The sequence below is a fragment of the Vigna radiata genome, chromosome 9 (genome assembly GCF_000741045.1).
Source record: "Vigna radiata var. radiata cultivar VC1973A chromosome 9, Vradiata_ver6, whole genome shotgun sequence".
Lineage (NCBI taxonomy): Eukaryota > Viridiplantae > Streptophyta > Magnoliopsida > Fabales > Fabaceae > Vigna > Vigna radiata.
In genome coordinates, this window is record NC_028359.1 from 11,146,309 (window position 1) to 11,156,338 (window position 10,030).

Here is a 10,030-nt window from a genome sequence, read left to right on the forward strand (position 1 = left end):
CACTTACTCTTAGTCATCGACCTCATTATCTTCACAATTATCATGAGATCGTAATGGCTTCACCATAGCCTTTCATCTGGTTGGCAAGGGTTAAGATACGGTTAAAGAACTCACTCACCTTGTCACCTTCTTCCTTCAGAATATGTTCATATTGTCTTCGCAACGTTTGAAGTTTAACCTTCTTAACTTTCTCTTCACCAGAATGGCAGCGCACTAAAATGTTTTAGGCTTCCCTTGTTGTGGTCGCATTTTGAATCTTCTCAAAATCTGTATCATCTACACATTGGTGGATAATCAACAGTGCCTTGTCGTCTTGTTTTCTGAACTCTTCTTTCTGACCTTTCGCAGTCTCTGATCCTTCTATCACACAACTCACGCCTTGCACACGAAACACCACTCGCATATGAGTGTTCCACCTGCTCCAGTTCTTGTCTGTAAGAACTGGAAAGTTTATCATAGACAGATCAACCATCAACCCTTCTTTCTTCTTTAAGAACTCCTTTCTTTGGACGTTCCAACCACACTTGGTCAGCCACACTGTACCCAGATACTATACCCCTTAGGTCCTAACTCGACCAAGGCTCCTGATACCACTGATAGAAAAGCAAAGGCAGAAGGGGTGCAGGAAAGGACATGAGAGAGAATTCAGAAAGTAAAACTGTGTATTCATCTGCATGAAAGTTAACGTATATATATAGAGAGGGAGAGTAATGTGCATAACAGAAAAAAAAAAAAAAACAGAAAATTGTATATGACAGCTTTAATTACATATTCTAATAAAAACGAGTGCTAATCGATTATACTTAAAAAGGCATAATCCATTTGTAATATTACCATTCATTTGAAATCAAAGGTTATATATGGAAATTCTTCAAATTTCAATTTGAAATTATAGACATAATTACTCTCAATTTTTGGAATTATTATATGTCAAAATACAAATTGAAATCATTTCATATATGTGGATGTACAATGAACAAGAGCAAAACATGAAAAACCATTTTCCACCCGTCTTTCTCCTGAATTTCAGCTTGTACACGGACCATCTATCTCACCACCCTTACGTTTCTTTTATCGTATTTTAGCGAGCATAAGCATAAACAAACAGTGATGATGCGCACTAATCAATCATCATGACCAACATTCAAGTAGAAAACAATACAATGTTCACATGTTTTTTAATATAGACGTACACCAGTCAGCTAGAATTCAATGTCAATAGAAATAATTACAATGACCTCATTTAAAGACTTTTCAGTAATTCCATAAGAGAATGCAATGCTTTATGCTCATAACACTTAAAGGGATAAGTCCATAATGTAAAAAGAAACGCAGTGTATTGCTTTTGAAATAAAAAGTAAAGTTAATATGTAATATTCTTTTTCAAAAAAATATAATTTGAAAAGGATTTCGTAGTTGTTAGAGTAATATTTTGTTTATATGGTTGAAAGTGGTTGTTGGTCTAATTTCTCACACTAAAGTAAAAAAGGTTCTGTGATAGTCTTAACGCGCTTGCATGACTATAAAAAAGTTCTAATCTTCCGCGTACTTTGATTAGTTGTGTCTGTAAAGATCATCTATCTCACTGTGTTGCATTGATGCTTTCTCTTCTAATACTTCATGGACTCATCGATTCCTTCAGTGGAATTTGCCTCTTCATCATCCAAACTCCCATGGATGTACGATGTGCTCATCAACTTTACCGGAGACAACATCCGTAACAAATTTGTTTCCCATCTAGATTATGCCCTCTCTAGTGTTGGATTCACCACTTTTCTTCATCACCACAATGCAGTGAAGCCAATGCAGATCCAACAACAACCTATTCTGGATCTCTGTCAGGTAGCAATTGTTGTTTTCACCAAAACCTACTCTGAATCTGCTTGGTGTCTTCATGAACTTCAACAAATCATTGAATGGCACAAAACTTATTGGCGACATGTTTTGCCCGTATATTACGAAATTTCGCCATCTGATGTACGTCTTCAGAAGGGTGATTTTGGAAAAGCCTTCGAAGCTACTGCACGTCAAACCTTTTCAAGACAACAACTCGAGCATGGGATGTCCAGGTGGAGCCACGCACTCACCAAAGCAGCAAATTTCTTTGGATGGGATGAGAGCAATTACAGGTAAATAACTCACTCAATCAAGCCAATTTTAAGATAGTGATTTAATTATAGTATTAATTAGATGACTTATTCTGCAATTGCTATTGAACTTGAAGGAGCGATGCTGAACTAGTAGACAAAATTGTTAAGACTGTTCTTAATTTATCAGTCTTATCTGCTACTAAATTTCCAGTTGGATTACAACCCAAGGTACAAGATCTTCTTCGAACTATCAAAAATAAATCCACGGAAGTTTGTACAATAGGGATATGTGGAATGGAAGGATCTGGTAAAACCACCCTTGCCAAAGCTATCTACCACCAAATTCATGGTACATTCACGGAGAAAAGTTTCATTGAAGTTACTCTAGAAGGTAAAGGAATAAGAAGTTGTGTTAGTTTAGAAGAACAACTTCTTTCAGATGTCTTAAAAGTAAAGGTGAAAATAAGTGGAGATGGGATGGGAATAATAAGTATGATTCGAGAAAGACTTAATGGGAAAAGGGTACTCATTGTACTTGACGATGTGAAACAGTATGGTCCATTTGACCTATGGGGAAGTAGTTCATGTTTCGGTGAAGGTACTGTAATAATCATTACAGGAAGTGATGAACAGTTACTGAGGAGACATGAAGTTGATTCAGTTTTTCGGATAGATCTAATGAACACAGATGAGTCCCTTGAGCTTCTTAGTTGGCACGCATTTAGAGAAGCAAAACCAAAAGCACGATACGATTACCTTGCAAGAACAGTAATTTCTTGTTGTGGAGGACTACCTCTAACGATTGAAGTCATTGGATCTTATTTATTTGAAATGAACAGAAAAGAATGGGAATATGTATTGTATATATTATGGAAAATTCCGCGTGACAAAGTTCAACAGATATTAAAAATAAGCTTTGATGGTTTACACAATGAAATGGAAAAAGCTTTATTCCTTGATGTCTGTAGTTTCTTTGTCGGTAAAGGCAAAGCTTATGTTATGAGGATCCTAAATGGCTGTGGAGTAGACGTTGATGATGGAATAAGAGTTTTGATAGAGCGTAACCTCATAAAACTAACAAGAAACCATAAATTTGGAATGCATTCTTTGCTACAAGAAATGGGAAGAGAAATTGTTGCACAAGGAGGAGATGCCAGATATGCACGGGGAAAGAATGATGTGAGAACATTTTTTATATATGGTTTTGAAACTCTTTTTGAAAATGTTTGCTTTCTCATGCGCAATACATTTGCTTTTTCACAGGTCTTTGTATACGAGAGGAAAAGAATCGTACGGAGAGGTCCTGAGAAAATGGTTTTAACCAGAAAACTTTGCTTCGAACCATATCCTTTGGAGATAAGACGTAAATCAAGAGTGCTGAAACTCGCTGAAGAAAATGGGTACCTTCGGAATTCTTCAGCTAACGACTTTAATCTGCAAGATGCAATATCGATTGATTTAAGATACAGTTTCCTTCTACTCGACTGTAAAAAACTGCAGGTTTATATAATGTGCTATTCTCTTTCAAAATTTATCGCTTAATTAAAATACAAATATTACTTGTTTCCATTTATATCTATTTCATTTTTTTATTTTCTTTTCTAATATTTTATTCAAAAACTATCTTTCTGAAGGTTTTGGCGTGCGTAAAAGTCCTGAATCTCAGTCATTCCAATTACTTAATAGAAACTCCTGACTTTACGAGACTTCCAAGTCTTGAACAACTCATTCTCAAAGATTGCCCTAGATTGCGCGAAGTACACCAATCTATTGGATGCCTTTGCCATCTTACACTGCTAAATTTGAAGGACTGCATAAGTCTAAGCAATCTCCCGAGAAAGATATATATGTTGAAATCTTTAAAAACTCTCATTCTTTCTGGTTGTTCGAAGATTTATCTATTGGAAAAAGATATAGTGCAAATGGAATCCTTGATATCTTTAATTGCTGAAAATACAGCCGTGAAACAAGTGCCTTTTTCAATTGTAAGCTCAAGAAGCATTGGATATATATCCTTACATCGACTTGAGGGACTGTCACGTAATCTTTTTCATTTTATCATTCGGTCTCGGATGTCTCCAGCAATCAATCCCCTATCTTATATTCATTCGTTCATGGATACAGAGGATAATAGTTGGGATGTTATCGCACCATTCTTTAGCAGCCTGGTAAATCTTCGAAGCGTTTTCATTCAGTGTGACGCCGAGTTTCAACTATCTAAGCAAGTGAAAATTATTCTGGTTGAATATGGCGTGAATATTACAGAATCAAGAATTTCAAAGCATTGCTTCAGGTCTTCTGTGGTTGGTGTTGGGAGATACAATGAATTCTTAAATACTCTAAGCAATAGCATATATGAGGTTCTTCTTTAGCTTTCCTTTCACTTATTACATTCACCATGATTTTAGCTATTAAATATAAAGTAATCCTAATGGGTTTTAATGATAAATCGAATAGCAGAATTAGATAAATTAGTAAACTTTTTATCTCATTGTACAGGTATTGGAAAGCAGTGAGTCAGGTGATGTTTCTCTTCCAAGTGACAATGATCCTTATTGGTTGGCCCATATAGGTGAGGGACATTCTGTTTCGTTCACTGTGCCTCAAGATCGTGTCATGAAGGGAATAGTTTTGTGTGTTGTTTATTTATCAACCCCAGGAATCGTGCCAACTGAATGTCTTACAAGTGTCGTAATTGTTAATTACACAAAGTGCACATTACTGATGCACAACCATGGCACAGTAATTTCCTTTAATGATGAAGATTGGCATGGCATAATATCAAATTTAGGATCCGGAGATAAGGTGGAGATTTTTATGACTTTTGATCAAAGATTGGTGGTCAAGAACTCAACTGTCTATTTGATATGTGATGAATCAAATGGCTTGGAAACGGGGCCTTACCCTGAGCCAGAGGAAAATCCTCTGAATAAATTCATTAAGAAAATAGTAATGTGTGATTTCTGGTAAGTTATTGGTTTAGGAACAGATAAGTATCTCTTCAGTTATGGATTAAAATAGTTTACTTGTTCACAATTTATTTGTTTCCGTTGTTTCCTTCTTTATGTTGAGTAGTAGTTTATAGATAAGAAATTCAATGTTTATTTTACCCTGTTTTTAACTCTTCGCATTATACCATGTCGGTTGTCCTTGAGTTGTTTATTGTATTTCCTTTTTCGTTATTTTTCTAATTTTTTCTCTTTTTATCATTATCACTACTGTGTCAAGATATAAGCACCCTTGCTCTTAGGTATGTTGTTCTTAGGTAATTGTTACCGATAGGTTATTATCGACAGATTTCAAGTCATCGGTAATCCATTGAATAACAAACATTATCAACAAATTTTGATGGTTTTCGATGTCATCGATAATTTCAGTTTCTTTTTAATGATATACAATTTTATATTATTCTTGGAAACAACTTTGAATTTTGGTGTATGGCCAATGTTTTTCTTAAGATTTAATGAGAATAATAAAATAAAGTCTATAATTAAATAAATTGAATTAATTTTGAGTGGACATGTGCTAAAATTTGTTGGTTGATAAATTAATTAATAGTTTTAATTATTGATCGTATTATTTATAGTTGTGTTCTGAATGATTTATATATGCATTTATGAGTGTAAACATCAATTTGCATGGCTTTGTGGGGCTAGGAAATTGGAAAAAAGTATGGGTGCAAAGGGAAGCCTTACGTGAAAGTAAGAAAATGTGCATGCAATCAAAGGAACTGATAGAAAACATAGGGGGTTCTTTAGGGTTTGTTTTCTTGGAAGAGTGTAGGTATATTAGAGGTATTGGAGAAGGGGAGAAGGAAGAACAAAAAGAGAGGGATATAGAGTACGTTGGAAAGAGAGAACCGTGAGAGAGTTGTGTGAGGACTGCAGGAAGCCATTGGAAAGGAAGGAAAAGCTTGAAGTAGGAAACCTCAAGGCTTACATGTTGGGAAAAGAGAGAAAGCTTGGACTCAAGGCTTACATGTTGGGAAAAGAGAGAAAGCTTGGACTCCATTCGGCTAGGAGGAGTTAATCTAAGCATCCTAAATTATTTTACTTTCAAATTATTGTTTCATGTTTCTTATTTTAGATGGGTGAGTGAGTTTAATGGTCACAGGTGGTGTTTAGTGCACCAATGAACACATTAGCCCATTGAATTATTGAGTAAAAAGATCATTTAGGTGCTTTCATGTAAGTTAGATGAGTTCCATAAGCATTGCTGGTCATTTTCTGTCCCAGAAGGCATCTTGTAATCGATTACCAGAGAAAAAGGGTAATTTGTACAAAAACTTTAACTATACTCCCTGACTGAAACAATAGCACTCCCAAAGATGGTTTTTGTTGTTTTTGTAAAATGTTTTCATTTTTTTTATATGGGTGAGTTAGCTCAATGCTATTGGGTGTGTTCCTTACACCAATGATGAGGTTAGGCCATTGATTTCTTCAAAAAAAAATCCATTTACAAGACGGTTTGGTCCAATTGAGGTGATTTACATGACCAGTGTTCCCTTTTTGAAAGCCTAGTAAAAAGTTCAAAATATAAATCAAAATTCGGTTTGCTGAAAATCCAATTCCAATATACTTTTCCCTTAAAAAATAAAAGTCTTTATAAAAAGAACATATTAAAATATAAAATTCTAACCTAAGATTATAAAAAAAATTAAAATATAAATGCTTAAAAAATAAAAGTCTTTATAAAAAAATATTAAAATATAAAATTTTAAACTAAGATTAAAAAAAATTAAAATATAAATGCTTAAAAAATAAAAGTTTTTATAAAAAAATATTAAAATATAAAATTCTAACGTAAAATTATAAAAAAAATATAAATCATAACTAATATTATAAAAAGAAAAGTGTGCTAGTTTTTTTAAATATAAACTACAATATGTTATCCTCGTAATGTCCTATGTCATAAATAATATCGTCATTGCATCACTGTGCATCAGAGACATTTCTTTCTTGGATTGTGTGGGACTTAAGCATCTCATCTCTCTTTAAAATCTACTTATTGCAAACTGTTTGAATCTTAAGTTTTTGCAACAAAAGGAATTGATCCCTCTCTCTTTTTTCTGTAATTATAATAAGTGAATATCCTCTGTTACAAGAGAGCTATGAAATGAATGGAGGGATGAACTTGGCTAGGATTTCCCATAAATGTTTATTTAGAGCTTTCAATTTAGTCTCTATCATATGGTTTAACTCTCTAGTGATTGAAAAAAAAACTAATAGAAAGAAAAAATCTTACATTTAAATTATATATCATATATAATTTAATATAGTCAATAACTATATTAACTTACATATTAGTTTTAATACCTATTTTGGTCCCTATTTTTATGGGTTTGATTCAAAATGATCCTACTTTTTAAAAAAGCTCAGTAAGGTCCCATAATTTGTTAAAAAATGTTTAGTCTCAGTCATTTTCGCTAACACCGTTAAAAACTTAACTGTACAAATGTCACTGTGGCACCTTACTGAGCTGTTAAGTTTGATGAATACGTGGACGTTACACTATGTAAATGTTTAAAAAAATTTAAAATGACACATTTACTTCATCTTCCACCTCCACCATGAATTTAGGGTTTTTCCCCAGGTGACATTAGAGGCCGCCGTCTCCTTCTTCCTCCCCCTTTCCCTTTCCCTTTCCCTTTCCCTTTCCCTCTCCCTCTCCCTCTCCTCCCCACAATAAAAAGTAAGGGTTACATAACTGTCGCTTGCAAGTCCTACTAACATGGAATTAAACTGTCGCTTGCTCTTTCTACCTTTTTCTTGGTTTTAAGTTGTTACAACTTTTTTCTTGAAGCTTGAATTTGTGAACAGGTAGCTTTGGCAAAACAGAGAGTTGATAAATATATTTACTCCTAGTTGATACAACAAACTGGCACCCAACAATCAACGCAAGTATTTTCCATATGATTTGGGTTCATTCAAATTCTAAAATTTTCCAGTAAACAAGAAACAGCTACTCCACAGTAATAATTAAGATCTTTCTGTAAAAGTTTTTAACCCCATTCTAAAGGTGTCATTTTATAGTTCATTGATAGTGCAAAATTGTTTAAGTCTGCATTGTGGATTGAAACCAATAAACTATTTTTTAAGTGATTTATTATTTCAGTTTGAGATTCAAAATTTTTAATGAACTTTTCGTGTCTTAAAATTATGTGCCCTTACCAATGAGCAGACAACTAACTGTAAACTGTAAAACAATTTGTTGTTTAAGTATACTTAATGAGATTTTGTTTTTATAGTAGTGTTTTTGTTTGGATCTTATATATTTTTGTTGAATATCCATTCCTTTATTCAGGCGAACTAGTTCTTTGAAAACAACATGAAACCATATTATAATGATTGAAACTTGTGTGTTTGTAAATTATAGGGAGTAATTTTTATAAGAAAGGACCAAAATTTAAAAGATTTTTGGTCTATTAACATCCAGAGATGACAGCAAGAAAGCCAAAATGTGTAGTTCCTGCTTTGAATCCAGCCAATTACCTGGGGTTTGGGGTTCCCATAGTTTCTAAGTTTCTGGGATTTGAGGTTTCGAGAGTTTCTGTGCATAAAGAGATTAGGGCATGTGAGAGTGAAAAATAAGAGGGTTTTGCTATGATATTTGTATCCCTCTTCATCGGAGTTGGAGTGGAAATGGAGGTGGGAGCTGGCGAAATCAGAGTGGGAGGGAAAGGCATGCTTGGGAAGCTAATGGAGGTGGAAGATGAAGCAAATGTGTCATCAAACTTGACAGCTCAATAAGGTTGTGTCACGGTGGCATTTGCACCGTTAAGTTTTTAACGGGTGTCAGCGAAAAGGACAGAGACTGAACATTTTTTAACAAATTATGAGACTTTATTGAACTTTTTTAAAAGGTAGGATCATTTTGAACCAAACCTATAAAAGTAAGGACCAAAATAGGTATTAAACCTACATATTATATATTTTATCTAATAAAAATAATAATAAGTATGATATAAAAATATCAATTTAAATATAATAAAATTATATTCTATTAGATAATTTAATAAAATATATAATTTTATACATATACATAAATTATATTATTTTTAAAAATTAATTAAAATGCTGTAGTAAAATTAAATATAAGTTAACTCTGATCTTAACTCATTTGAAAAAAGATGTTGGGAGTAAAGGTTTTATTTTGATTTTCTTTAAATCTCTCAGAGATTTTTGTAAGAGTAGACTAAATCTGACCCATATACTTGGTTTATTTATTCTAGATTTTAATTTCTTTACATTGTGCTCTTAAATAGTCATTAATTCTAATGCTTAAATATAAAATATTCATTCATTTAAAATGGCCCTTGAGTAGAAGTTTATTATCTAATAGAAGTAGTTTTTTTCACATAATAAACCCTTGTCACAGTAAACAAAAATTATAAAATATGACCTAACAAACATGAAGTAAACCCTTCCATTAAGATGCCTTCTGGAAATATAGTTTTGCTTCAGCTAAGCACTTTAATCAATTAAACCAATTTTCAGTGGTAGCCATCTTTTTGTGTTAGAATGAAAGAATAAAGAAACCGAAAAACTATGACTTCCACGCAACATCTAATGTTTTTATTTTAATCTTAATTAAATATTATTTAAGTTTGTTGTTTTCTAAATCTTTTTAATAGTTTTGATACAATACCATAATTTCTTTAATTGAACACCATAAATATTTTGATTAAAAAAAAAGTTATTTGAAAATTTTCTTTGAAATGGAAAGTGAATAATTGCAACTCTTAGCGTCTTTCTAAAAATTTAAGGCTGTGGCCAAAAATGAAGAAGCACGCATATCAAGATGGGTTCAGGAGGAAAAATATAAAACATAAATGGTTTTTAGTAAAGCGATATTGGGTGAGTCATAACGCGCTTCCAGACTACATATAAAACATATTAATCTTTTACATTATTGCTTTATATCTTTGAAGCGTTGACTTC

The 10,030-nt window shown here is 32.9% G+C and overlaps 1 pseudogene; it reads left to right on the plus strand.

Annotated features, from left to right (window-relative positions):
- Positions 1 to 1,599: 1,599 nt before the first annotated feature.
- On the plus strand, positions 1,600 to 5,060 carry LOC106773333 (annotated as a pseudogene).
- The last annotated feature ends 4,970 nt before the right edge of the window (positions 5,061 to 10,030 follow it).